The sequence below is a fragment of the Colletes latitarsis genome, chromosome 1 (assembly GCF_051014445.1).
Source record: "Colletes latitarsis isolate SP2378_abdomen chromosome 1, iyColLati1, whole genome shotgun sequence".
NCBI lineage: Eukaryota > Metazoa > Arthropoda > Insecta > Hymenoptera > Colletidae > Colletes > Colletes latitarsis.
Window position 1 is genome coordinate 23,755,459 of NC_135134.1, and position 14,445 is coordinate 23,769,903.

Sequence of the window (14,445 nt, forward strand, 5' to 3'; positions counted from 1 at the left end):
TAATATTTTAGAGGTTAACGCATCTTAGGTCTGGGTTAGGTCTAAGATTTGCCCTCATCAGGCTCACAGTTTAGCGTTTTTCACATACTTGTTGAACAGATCCTGGGTTTTTTCTAGTTTGGATCACGAAGTAGTGTGGTACCACACTGAAACAGTCCATTAAACCTGGTTTCGCTCAATATTTTAGAGGATAACGCATGTAAGGTCTAGGTTAGCTCTGGGATTTGCTCTGATCAGGCTCATTCTTTCGCATATTTCTCAAACTTGATGGCTAGATCCTGGGCTTTTTCTGGATTGCATCACGTAGTAATGTGGTACCACACTGAAACTTTCAATTAAACCAGGTCTTGATAAATACTTTAGAGGCTAACGCATGTTAGGTCTGGGTTAGGTCTAGGATGTGCCCTCATCAGGCTCATACTTTCGCATATTTCTCATACTTCATGGCTAGATCCTGGGCTTTTCCTGGATTGCATCACGTAGTAAAGTGGTACCACACTGAAACATTCAATGAAACCTGGTCTGGATAAATATTTTAGAGGTTAACGCATCTTAGGTCTGGATTAGGTCTACGATTTGCCCTCATCAGGCTCGCAGTTTAGCGTTTTTCACATACTTGTTGAACTGATCCTGGGTTTTTTCTGGTTTGGATCACGTAGTAATGTGGGACCACACTGAAACAGTCAATTAAACCTGGTTTCGGTCAATATTTTAGAGAATAATTCATGTTAGGTCTAGGTTAGGTCTGGGATTTGCTCTCATCAGACTCATACTTTCGCATTCTTCACATTCTTGTTGAACGGATCCTGGGTTTTTTCTCGTTTGGATCAAGTAGTAATGTGGGACCACACTGAAACAGTCAATTAAACCTGGTTTCGATCAATATATTAGAGAATAATTCACGTTCGGTCTAGGTTAGGCCTGGGATTTGCTCTCATCTGGCTCATTCTTTCGCATGTTTCTCATACTTCATGGCTAGATCCTGGGCTGTTTCTGGATTGTATCACGTAGTAATGTGGTACCACGCTGAAACAGTCAATTAAACCTGGTATCGATCAATATTTTAGAGGATAACGCATGTAAGGTCTAGGTTAGGTCTGGGATTTGCTCTCATCAGGCTCATACTTTCGCATATTTCTCATACTTCAAGGCTAGATCCTGGGCTGTTTCTGGATTGTATCACGTAGTAATGTGGTACCACGCTGAAACAGTCAATTAAACCTGGTCTGGATAAATATTTTAGAGGTTAACGCATCTTAGGTCTGGGTTAGGTCTAAGATTTGCCCTCATCAGGCTCACAGTTTAGCGTTTTTCACATACTTGTTCAACAGATCCTGGGATTTTTCTGGTTTGTATCACGAAGTAGTGTGGTACCACACTGAAACAGTCCATTAAACCTGGTTTCGCTCAATATTTTAGAGGATAACGCATGTAAGGTCTAGGTTAGGTCTGGGATTTGCTCTCATCAGGCTCATTCTTTCGCATATTTCTCATACTTGATGGCTAGATCCTGGGTTTTTTCTGGTTTGGATCACGTAATAGTGTGGTACCACACTGAAACAGTCGATTAAACCTGGTTTCGATCAATATTTTAGAGGATAACGCAATTTAAGTCTGGGATTGGTCTGGGATTTGACCTCATCAGACTCATACTTTCGCGTTTTTCACATACTTGTTGAACAGATCCTGGGTTATTTTCTGGTTTGGATCACATAGTAATGTGGTACCACACTGAAACAGTTGATTAAACCAGGTTTCGATCAATATTTTTGAGGATAACGCATGTTAGGTCTAGGTTAGGCCTGGGATTTTCACTCATCGGACTCATACTTTCGCATTCTTCACATACTTGTTGAACGGATCCTGGTTTTTTTCTGGTTTGGATCACGTAGTAATGTGGGACCACACTGAAACAGACAATTAAACCTGGTTTCGGTCAATATTTTAGAGAATAATTCATGTTAGGTCTAGGTTAGGTCTGCGATTTGCTCTCATCAGGCACATTCTTTCGCATATTTCTCAAACTTGATGGCTAGATCCTGGGCTTTTTCTGGATTGCATCACGTAGTAATGTGGTACCACACTGAAACTTTCAATTAAACCAGGTCTTGATAAATATTTTGGAGGCTAACGCATGTTAGGTCTAGGTTAGGTCTAGGATGTGCCCTCATCAGGCTCATACTTTCGCATATTTCTCATACTTCATGGCTAGATCCTGGGCTTTTCCTGGATTGCATCACGTAGTAAAGTGGTACCACACTGAAACATTCAATGAAACCTGGTCTGGATAAATATTTTAGAGGTTAACGCATCTTAGGTCTGTGTTAGGTCTACGATTTGCCCTCATCAGGCTCACAGTTTAGCGTTTTTCACATACTTGTTGAACAGATCCTGGGTTTTTTCTGGTTTGGATCACGTAGTAATGTGGGACCACACTGAAACAGTCAATTAAACCTGGTTTCGGTCAATATTTTAGAGAACAATTCATGTTAGGTCTAGGTTAGGTCTGGGATTTGCTCTCATCAGGCACATTCCTTCGCATATTTCTCAAACTTGATGGCTAGATCCTGGGCTTTTTCTGGATTGCATCACGTAGTAATGTGGTACCACACTGAAACTTTCAATTAAACCAGGTCTTGATAAATATTTTAGAGGCTAACGCATGTTAGGTCTGGGTTAGGTCTCGGATTTGACCTCATCAGACTCATACTTTCGCAACACTTCACATACTCCTTGAACAGATCCTGGGTTATTTTCTGGTTTGGATAACATAGTAATGTGGTACCACACTGAAACAGTCGATTAAACCAGGTTTTGATCAATATTTTAGAGGATAACGCATGTTAGGTCTAGGTTAGGCCTGAGATTTTCACTCATCAGACTCATACTTTCGCATTCTTCACATTCTTGTTGAACGGATCCTGTTTTTTTTCTCGTTTGGATCACGTAGTAATGTGGGACCACACTGAAACAGTCAATTAAACCTGGTTTCGATCAATATATTACAGAATAATTCATGTTAGGTCTAGGTTAGGTCTGGGATTTGATCTCATCTGGCTCATTCTTTCGCATGTTTCTCATACTTCATGGCTAGTTCCTGGGCTGTTTCTGGATTGGATCACGTAGTAAAGTGGTACCACACTGAAACATTCAATGAAACCTGGTCTGGATAAATATTTTAGAGGATACCGCATCTTAGGTCTCGGTTAGGTCTAAGATTTGCCCTCATCAGGCTCACAGTTTAGCGTTTTTCACATACTTGTTGAACAGATCCTCGGTTTTTTCTGGTTTGGATCACGATGTAGTGTGGTACCACATTGAAACAGTCCATTAAACCTGGTTTCGCTCAATATTTTAGAGGGTAACGCATGTTAGGTCTAGGTTAGGTCTGGGAATTACACTCATCAGACTCATACTTTCGCATTCTTCACATACTTGTTGAACGGATCCTGGGTTTTTTCTGGTTTGGATCACGTAGTAATGTGGTACCACACTGAAACAGTCGATTAAACCTGGTTTCGATCAATATTTTTGAGGATAACGCAAGTTAGGTCTGGGATAGGTCTGGGATTTGACCTCATCAGACTCATACTTTCGCACACTGCACATACTCCTTGAACAGATCCTGGGTTATTTTCTGGTTTGGATCACATAGTAATGTGGTAGCACACTGAAACAGTCGATTAAACCAGGTTTCGAACAATTTTATAGAGGATAACGCATGCTAGGTCTAGGTTAGGCCTGGGATTTTCACTCATCAGACTCATACTTTCGCATTCTTCACATACTTCTTGAACGGATCCTGGGCTTTTTCTGGTTTGGATCACGTAGTAATGTGGGACCACACTGAAACATTCAATGAAACCTGGTCTGGATAAATATTTTAGAGGATAACGCATCTTAGGTCTGGGTTAGGTCTAAGATTTGCCCTCATCAGGCTCACAGTTTAGCGTTTTTCACATACTTGTTGAACAGATCCTGGGTTTTTTCTGGTTTGGATCACGAAGTAGTGTGGTACCACACTGAAACAGTCCATTAAACCTGGTTTTGCTCAATATTTTAGAGGATAACGCATGTTAGGTCTAGGTTAGGTCTGGGATTTGCTCTCATCAGGCTCATTCTTTCGCATATTTCTCATACTTCATGGCTAGATCCTGGGCTTTTTCTGGATTGCATCACGTAGTAATGTAGTACCACACTGAAACAGTCAATGAAACCTGGTTTCCGTCAATATTTTAGAGGACAACGCAAGTTAGGTCTAGGTAAGGTCTGAGATTTTCACTGATCAGACTCATACTCTCGCATTCTTCACATACTTGATGAACGGATCCTGGATTTTTTCTAGTTTGGATCACGTAGTAATGTGGTACCACACTGAAACATTCAATTAAACCTGGTCTTGATAAATATTTTAGAGGATAACGCAAGTTAGGTCTGGGATAGGTCCAGGATTTGCCCTCATCAGGCTCTTACTTTCGCATATTTCTCATACTTCATGGCTAGATCCTGGGCTATTTCTGGATTGGATCACGTAGTAAAGTGGTACCACACTGAAACATTCAATGAAACCTGGTCTGGATAAATATTTTAGAGGTTAACGCATCTTAGGTCTGGGTTAGGTCTAAGATTTGCCCTCATCAGGCTCACAGTTTAGCGTTCTTCACATACTTGTTGAACAGATCCTGGGTTTTTTCTGGTTTGGATCACATAGTAATGTGGTACCACACTGAAACGGTCGATTAAACCAGGTTTCGGTCAATAGTTCTGAGGATAACGCATGTTAGGTCTAGGATAGGCCTGGGATTTTCACTCATCAGTCTCATACTTTCGCATTCTTCACATACTTGTTGAACGGATCCTGGGTTTTTTCTGGTTTGGATCACGTAGTAATGTGGGACCACACTGAAACAGTCAATTAAACCTGGTTTCAATCAATATTTTAGAGAATTATTCATGTTAGGTCTAGGTTAGGTCTGGGATTTGCCCTCATCAGGCTCATTCTTTCGCATATTTCTGAAACTTGATGGCTAGATCCTGGGCTTTTTCTGGATTGCATCACGTAGTAATGAAGTACAACACTGAAACAGTCAATTAAACCTGGTTTCCATCAATATCTTAGAGGACAACGCAAGTTAGGTCTGGGATAGGTCTTGGATTTGCCCTCATCAGGCTCATACTTTCGCGTTTTTCACATACTTGTTGAACAGATCCTGGGTTTTTTCTGGTTTGGATCACGTTGTAGTGTGGTACCACACTGAAACAGTCCATTATACCTGGTTTGGATCAATATATTAGAGGATAACGCATGGTAGGTCTAGGTTAGGCCTGGGATTTTCACTCATCAGGCTCATACTGTCGCATATTTCTCATACTTCAAGGCTACATCCTGGGCTGTTTCTGGATTGTATCACGTAGTAATGTGGTACCACGCTGAAACAGTCAATTAAACCAGGTCTTGATAAATATTTTGGAGGCTAACGCATGTTAGGTCTAGGTTAGGTCTAGGATGTGCCCTCATCAGGCTCATACTTTCGCATATTTCTCATACTTCATGGCTAGATCCTGGGCTTTTCCTGGATTGCATCACGTAGTAAAGTGGTACCACACTGAAACATTCAATGAAACCTGGTCTGGATAAATATTTTAGAGGTTAACGCATCTTAGGTCTGGGTTAGGTCTACGATTTGCCCTCATCAGGCTCACAGTTTAGCGTTTTTCACATACTTGTTGAACAGATCCTGGGTTTTTTCTGGTTTGGATCACGTAGTAATGTGGGACCACACTGAAACAGTCAATTAAACCTGGTTTCGGTCAATATTTTAGAGAACAATTCATGTTAGGTCTAGGTTAGGTCTGGGATTTGCTCTCATCAGGCACATTCCTTCGCATATTTCTCAAACTTGATGGCTAGATCCTGGGCTTTTTCTGGATTGCATCACGTAGTAATGTGGTACCACACTGAAACTTTCAATTAAACCAGGTCTTGATAAATATTTTAGAGGCTAACGCATGTTAGGTCTGGGTTAGGTCTCGGATTTGACCTCATCAGACTCATACTTTCGCAACACTTCACATACTCCTTGAACAGATCCTGGGTTATTTTCTGGTTTGGATAACATAGTAATGTGGTACCACACTGAAACAGTCGATTAAACCAGGTTTCGATCAATATTTTAGAGGATAACGCATGTTAGGTCTAGGTTAGGCCTGAGATTTTCACTCATCAGACTCATACTTTCGCATTCTTCACATTCTTGTTGAACGGATCCTGTTTTTTTTCTCGTTTGGATCACGTAGTAATGTGGGACCACACTGAAACAGTCAATTAAACCTGGTTTCGATCAATATATTACAGAATAATTCATGTTAGGTCTAGGTTAGGTCTGGGATTTGATCTCATCTGGCTCATTCTTTCGCATGTTTCTCATACTTCATGGCTAGTTCCTGGGCTGTTTCTGGATTGGATCACGTAGTAAAGTGGTACCACACTGAAACATTCAATGAAACCTGGTCTGGATAAATATTTTAGAGGATACCGCATCTTAGGTCTCGGTTAGGTCTAAGATTTGCCCTCATCAGGCTCACAGTTTAGCGTTTTTCACATACTTGTTGAACAGATCCTCGGTTTTTTCTGGTTTGGATCACGATGTAGTGTGGTACCACATTGAAACAGTCCATTAAACCTGGTTTCGCTCAATATTTTAGAGGGTAACGCATGTTAGGTCTAGGTTAGGTCTGGGAATTACACTCATCAGACTCATACTTTCGCATTCTTCACATACTTGTTGAACGGATCCTGGGTTTTTTCTGGTTTGGATCACGTAGTAATGTGGTACCACACTGAAACAGTCGATTAAACCTGGTTTCGATCAATATTTTTGAGGATAACGCAAGTTAGGTCTGGGATAGGTCTGGGATTTGACCTCATCAGACTCATACTTTCGCACACTGCACATACTCCTTGAACAGATCCTGGGTTATTTTCTGGTTTGGATCACATAGTAATGTGGTAGCACACTGAAACAGTCCATTAAACCTGGTTTCGCTCAATATTTTAGAGGGTAACGCATGTTAGGTCTAGGTTAGGTCTGGGAATTACACTCATCAGACTCATACTTTCGCATTCTTCACATACTTGTTGAACGGATCCTGGGTTTTTTCTGGTTTGGATCACGTAGTAATGTGGGACCACACTGAAACATTCAATGAAACCTGGTCTGGATAAATATTTTAGAGGATAACGCATCTTAGGTCTGGGTTAGGTCTAAGATTTGCCCTCATCAGGCTCACAGTTTAGCGTTTTTCACATACTTGTTGAACAGATCCTGGGTTTTTTCTGGTTTGGATCACGAAGTAGTGTGGTACCACACTGAAACAGTCCATTAAACCTGGTTTTGCTCAATATTTTAGAGGATAACGCATGTTAGGTCTAGGTTAGGTCTGGGATTTGCTCTCATCAGGCTCATTCTTTCGCATATTTCTCATACTTCATGGCTAGATCCTGGGCTTTTTCTGGATTGCATCACGTAGTAATGTAGTACCACACTGAAACAGTCAATGAAACCTGGTTTCCGTCAATATTTTAGAGGACAACGCAAGTTAGGTCTAGGTAAGGTCTGAGATTTGCACTGATCAGACTCATACTCTCGCATTCTTCACATACTTGATGAACGGATCCTGGGTTTTTTCTAGTTTGGATCACGTAGTAATGTGGTACCACACTGAAACATTCAATTAAACCTGGTCTTGATAAATATTTTAGAGGATAACGCAAGTTAGGTCTGGGATAGGTCCAGGATTTGCCCTCATCAGGCTCTTACTTTCGCATATTTCTCATACTTCATGGCTAGATCCTGGGCTATTTCTGGATTGGATCACGTAGTAAAGTGGTACCACACTGAAACATTCAATGAAACCTGGTCTGGATAAATATTTTAGAGGTTAACGCATCTTAGGTCTGGGTTAGGTCTAAGATTTGCCCTCATCAGGCTCACAGTTTAGCGTTCTTCACATACTTGTTGAACAGATCCTGGGTTTTTTCTGGTTTGGATCACATAGTAATGTGGTACCACACTGAAACGGTCGATTAAACCAGGTTTCGGTCAATAGTTCTGAGGATAACGCATGTTAGGTCTAGGATAGGCCTGGGATTTTCACTCATCAGTCTCATACTTTCGCATTCTTCACATACTTGTTGAACGGATCCTGGGTTTTTTCTGGTTTGGATCACGTAGTAATGTGGGACCACACTGAAACAGTCAATTAAACCTGGTTTCAATCAATATTTTAGAGAATTATTCATGTTAGGTCTAGGTTAGGTCTGGGATTTGCCCTCATCAGGCTCATTCTTTCGCATATTTCTGAAACTTGATGGCTAGATCCTGGGCTTTTTCTGGATTGCATCACGTAGTAATGAAGTACAACACTGAAACAGTCAATTAAACCTGGTTTCCATCAATATCTTAGAGGACAACGCAAGTTAGGTCTGGGATAGGTCTTGGATTTGCCCTCATCAGGCTCATACTTTCGCGTTTTTCACATACTTGTTGAACAGATCCTGGGTTTTTTCTGGTTTGGATCACGTTGTAGTGTGGTACCACACTGAAACAGTCCATTATACCTGGTTTGGATCAATATATTAGAGGATAACGCATGGTAGGTCTAGGTTAGGCCTGGGATTTTCACTCATCAGGCTCATACTGTCGCATATTTCTCATACTTCAAGGCTACATCCTGGGCTGTTTCTGGATTGTATCACGTAGTAATGTGGTACCACGCTGAAACAGTCAATTAAACCTGGTTTCGATCAATATTTTAGAGGATAACGCAAGTTAGGTCTGGGATAGGTCTAGGATTTGCCCTCATCAGGCTCTTACTTTCGCATATTTCTCATACTTCATGGCTAGATCCTGTGCTATTTCTGGATTGGATAACGTAGTTAAGTGGTACCACACTGAAACATTCAATGAAACCTGGTCTGGATTAATATTTTAGAGGTTAACGCATCTTAGGTCTGGGTTAGGTCTAAGATTTGCCCTCATCAGGCTCACAGTTTAGCGTTTTTCACATACTTGTTGAACAGATCCTGGGTTTTTTCTAGTTTGGATCACGAAGTAGTGTGGTACCACACTGAAACAGTCCATTAAACCTGGTTTCGCTCAATATTTTAGAGGATAACGCATGTAAGGTCTAGGTTAGCTCTGGGATTTGCTCTCATCAGGCTCATTCTTTCGCATATTTCTCAAACTTGATGGCTAGATCCTGGGCTTTTTCTGGATTGCATCACGTAGTAATGTGGTACCACACTGAAACTTTCAATTAAACCAGGTCTTGATAAATACATTAGAGGCTAACGCATGTTAGGTCTGGGTTAGGTCTAGGATGTGCCCTCATCAGGCTCATACTTTCGCATATTTCTCATACTTCATGGCTAGATCCTGGGCTTTTCCTGGATTGCATCACGTAGTAATGTAGTACCACACTGAAACAGTCAATGAAACCTGGTTTCCGTCAATATTTTAGAGGACAACGCAAGTTAGGTCTAGGTAAGGTCTGAGATTTTCACTGATCAGACTCATACTCTCGCATTCTTCACATACTTGATGAACGGATCCTGGGTTTTTTCTAGTTTGGATCACGTAGTAATGTGGTACCACACTGAAACTTTCAATTAAACCAGGTCTTGGTAAATATTTTAGAGGCTAACGCATGTTAGGTCTGGGTTAGGTCTCGGATTTGACCTCATCAGACTCATACTTTCGCAACACTTCACATACTCCTTGAACAGATCCTGGGTTATTTTCTGGTTTGGATAACATAGTAATGTGGTACCACACTGAAACAGTCGATTAAACCAGGTTTCGATCAATATTTTAGAGGATAACGCATGTTAGGTCTAGGTTAGGCCTGAGATTTTCACTCATCAGACTCATACTTTCGCATTCTTCACATACTTGTTGAACAGATCCTGGGTTTTTTCTGGTTTGGGTCACGTAGTTGTGTGATACCACACTGAAACAGTCGATTAAACCTGGTTTCGATCAATATTTTAGGGGATAACGCATGTTAGGTCTAGGTCAGCCCTGGGAATTCCACTCATCAGACTCATACTTTCGCATTCTTCACATACTTGTTGCACTGATCCTGGGTTTTTTCTGGTTTGGATCACGTAGTAATGTGGTACCACACTGAAACACTCGATTAAACCTGGTTTCGATCAATTTTTTAGAGGATAACGAATGTTAGGTCTATGTTAGCCCTGGGATTCTCACTCATCAGACTCATACTTTCGCATTCTTCACATACTTGTTGAACTGATCCTGGGTTTTTTCTGGTTTGGATCACGTAGTAATGTGGTACCGCACTGAAACAGTCGATTAAATCTGGTTTCGATCAATATCTTAGAGGATAACGCAAGTTAGGTCTGGGATAGGTCTGGGATTTGACCTCATCAGACTCATACTTTCGCACACTTCACATACTCCTTGAACAGATCCTGCGTTATTTTCTGGTTTGGATCACATAGTAATGTAGTACCACACTGAAACAGTCGATTAAACCTGGTTTCGATCAATATTTTAGAGGATAACGCAAGTTAGGTCTGGGATAGGTCTGGGATTTGACCTCATCAGACTCATACTTTCGCACACTTCACATACTCCTTGAACAGATCCTGGGTTATTTTCTGGTTTGGATCACATAGTAATGTGGTACCACACTGAAACAGTCGATTAAACCAGGTTTCGATCAATATTTTAGAGGATAACGCATGTTAAGTCTAGGTTAGGTCTGGGATTTTCACTCATCAGACTCATACTTTCGCATTCTTCACATACTTGTTGAACGGATCCTGGGTTTTTTCTGGTTTGGATCTCGTAGTAATGTGGTACCACACTGAAACAGTCGATTAAACCTGGTTTCGATCAATATTTTTGAGGATAACGCAAGTTAGGTCTGGGATAGGTCTGGGATTTGACCTCATCAGACTCATACTTTCGCACACTTCACATACTCCTTGAACAGATCCTGCGTTATTTTCTGGTTTGGATCACATAGTAATGTGGTACCACACTGAAACAGTCGATTAAACCTGGTTTCGATCAATATTTTAGAGGATAACGCAAGTTAGGTCTGGGATAGGTCTGGGATTTGACCTCATCAGACTCATACTTTCGCACACTTCACATACTCCTTGAACAGATCCTGGGTTATTTTCTGGTTTGGATCACATAGTAATGTGGTACCACACTGAAACAGTCGATTAAACCAGGTTTCGATCAATATTTTAGAGGATAACGCATGTTAAGTCTAGGTTAGGTCTGGGATTTTCACTCATCAGACTCATACTTTCGCATTCTTCACATACTTGTTGAACGGATCCTGGGTTTTTTCTGGTTTGGATCACGTAGTAATGTGGTACCACACTGAGACGGTCAATTAAACCTGGTTTCGATCAATATTTTAGAGGATAACGCAAGTTAGGTCTGGGATACGTCTGGGATTTGCCCTCATCAGGCTCATACTTTCGCGTTTTTCACATACTTGTTGAACAGATCCTGGGTTATTTTCTGGTTTGGATCACATAGTAATGTGGTACCACACTGAAACAGTCGATTAAACCAGGTTTCGATCAATATTTTAGAGGATAACGCATGTTAAGTCTATGTTAGCCCTGGGATTCTGACTCATCAGACTCATACTTTCGCATTCTTCACATACTTGTTGAACTGATCCTGGGTTTTTTCTGGTTTGGATCACGTAGTAATGTGGTACCGCACTGAAACAGTCGATTAAATCTGGTTTCGATCAATATCTTAGAGGATAACGCAAGTTAGGTCTGGGATAGGTCTGGGATTTGACCTCATCAGACTCATACTTTCGCACACTTCACATACTCCTTGAACAGATCCTGCGTTATTTTCTGGTTTGGATCACATAGTAATGTGGTACCACACTGAAACAGTCGATTAAACCTGGTTTCGATCAATATTTAAGAGGATAACGCAAGTTAGGTCTGGGATAGGTCTGGGATTTGACCTCATCAGACTCATACTTTCGCACACTTCACATACTCCTTGAACAGATCCTGGGTTATTTTCTGGTTTGGATCACATAGTAATGTGGTACCACACTGAAACAGTCGATTAAACCAGGTTTCGATCAATATTTTAGAGGATAACGCATGTTAAGTCTAGGTTAGGTCTGGGATTTTCACTCATCAGACTCATACTTTCGCATTCTTCACATACTTGTTGAACGGATCCTGGGTTTTTTCTGGTTTGGATCACGTAGTAATGTGGTACCACACTGAAACAGTCGATTAAACCTGGTTTCGATCAATATTTTTGAGGATAACGCAAGTTAGGTCTGGGATAGGTCTGGGATTTGACCTCATCAGACTCATACTTTCGCACACTTCACATACTCCTTGAACAGATCCTGCGTTATTTTCTGGTTTGGATCACATAGTAATGTGGTACCACACTGAAACAGTCGATTAAACCTGGTTTCGATCAATATTTTAGAGGATAACGCAAGTTAGGTCTGGGATAGGTCTTGGATTTGACCTCATCAGACTCATACTTTCGCACACTTCACATACTCCTTGAACAGATCCTGGGTTATTTTCTGGTTTGGATCACATAGTAATGTGGTACCACACTGAAACAGTCGATTAAACCAGGTTTCGATCAATATTTTAGAGGATAACGCATGTTAAGTCTAGGTTAGGTCTGGGATTTTCACTCATCAGACTCATACTTTCGCATTCTTCACATACTTGTTGAACGGATCCTGGGTTTTTTCTGGTTTGGATCACGTAGTAATGTGGTACCACACTGAAACAGTCGATTAAACCTGGTTTCGATCAATATTTTAGGGGATAACGCATGTTAGGTCTAGGTCAGCCCTGGGAATTCCACTCATCAGACTCATACTTTCGCATTCTTCACATACTTGTTGCACTGATCCTGGGTTTTTTCTGGTTTGGATCACGTAGTAATGTGGTACCACACTGAAACACTCGATTAAACCTGGTTTCGATCAATTTTTTAGAGGATAACGAATGTTAGGTCTATGTTAGCCCTGGGATTCTCACTCATCAGACTCATACTTTCGCATTCTTCACATACTTGTTGAACTGATCCTGGGTTTTTTCTGGTTTGGATCACGTAGTAATGTGGTACCGCACTGAAACAGTCGATTAAATCTGGTTTCGATCAATATCTTAGAGGATAACGCAAGTTAGGTCTGGGATAGGTCTGGGATTTGACCTCATCAGACTCATACTTTCGCACACTTCACATACTCCTTGAACATATCCTGCGTTATTTTCTGGTTTGGATCACATAGTAATGTGGTACCACACTGAAACAGTCGATTAAACCTGGTTTCGATCAATATTTTAGAGGATAACGCAAGTTAGGTCTGGGATAGGTCTGGGATTTGACCTCATCAGACTCATACTTTCGCACACTTCACATACTCCTTGAACAGATCCTGGGTTATTTTCTGGTTTGGATCACATAGTAATGTGGTACCACACTGAAACAGTCGATTAAACCAGGTTTCGATCAATATTTTAGAGGATAACGCATGTTAAGTCTAGGTTAGGTCTGGGATTTGCTCTCATCAGGCACATTCCTTCGCATATTTCTCAAACTTGATGGCTAGATCCTGGGCTTTTTCTGGATTGCATCACGTAGTAATGTGGTAGCACACTGAAACTTTCAATTAAACCAGGTCTTGATAAATATTTTAGAGGCTAACGCATGTTAGGTCTGGGTTAGGTCTCGGATTTGACCTCATCAGACTCATACTTTCGCAACACTTCACATACTCCTTGAACAGATCCTGGGTTATTTTCTGGTTTGGATAACATAGTAATGTGGTACCACACTGAAACAGTCGATTAAACCATGTTTCGATCAATATTTTAGAGGATAACGCATGTTAGGTCTAGGTTAGGCCTGAGATTTTCACTCATCAGACTCATACTTTCGCATTCTTCACATTCTTGTTGAACGGATCCTGTTTTTTTTCTCGTTTGGATCACGTAGTAATGTGGGACCACACTGAAACAGTCAATTAAACCTGGTTTCGATCAATATATTACAGAATAATTCATGTTAGGTCTAGGTTAGGTCTGGGATTTGATCTCATCTGGCTCATTCTTTCGCATGTTTCTCATACTTCATGGCTAGTTCCTGGGCTGTTTCTGGATTGGATCACGTAGTAAAGTGGTACCACACTGAAACATTCAATGAAACCTGGTCTGGATAAATATTTTAGAGGATACCGCATCTTAGGTCTCGGTTAGGTCTAAGATTTGCCCTCATCAGGCTCACAGTTTAGCGTTTTTCACATACTTGTTGAACAGATCCTCGGTTTTTTCTGGTTTGGATCACGATGTAGTGTGGTACCACATTGAAACAGTCCATTAAACCT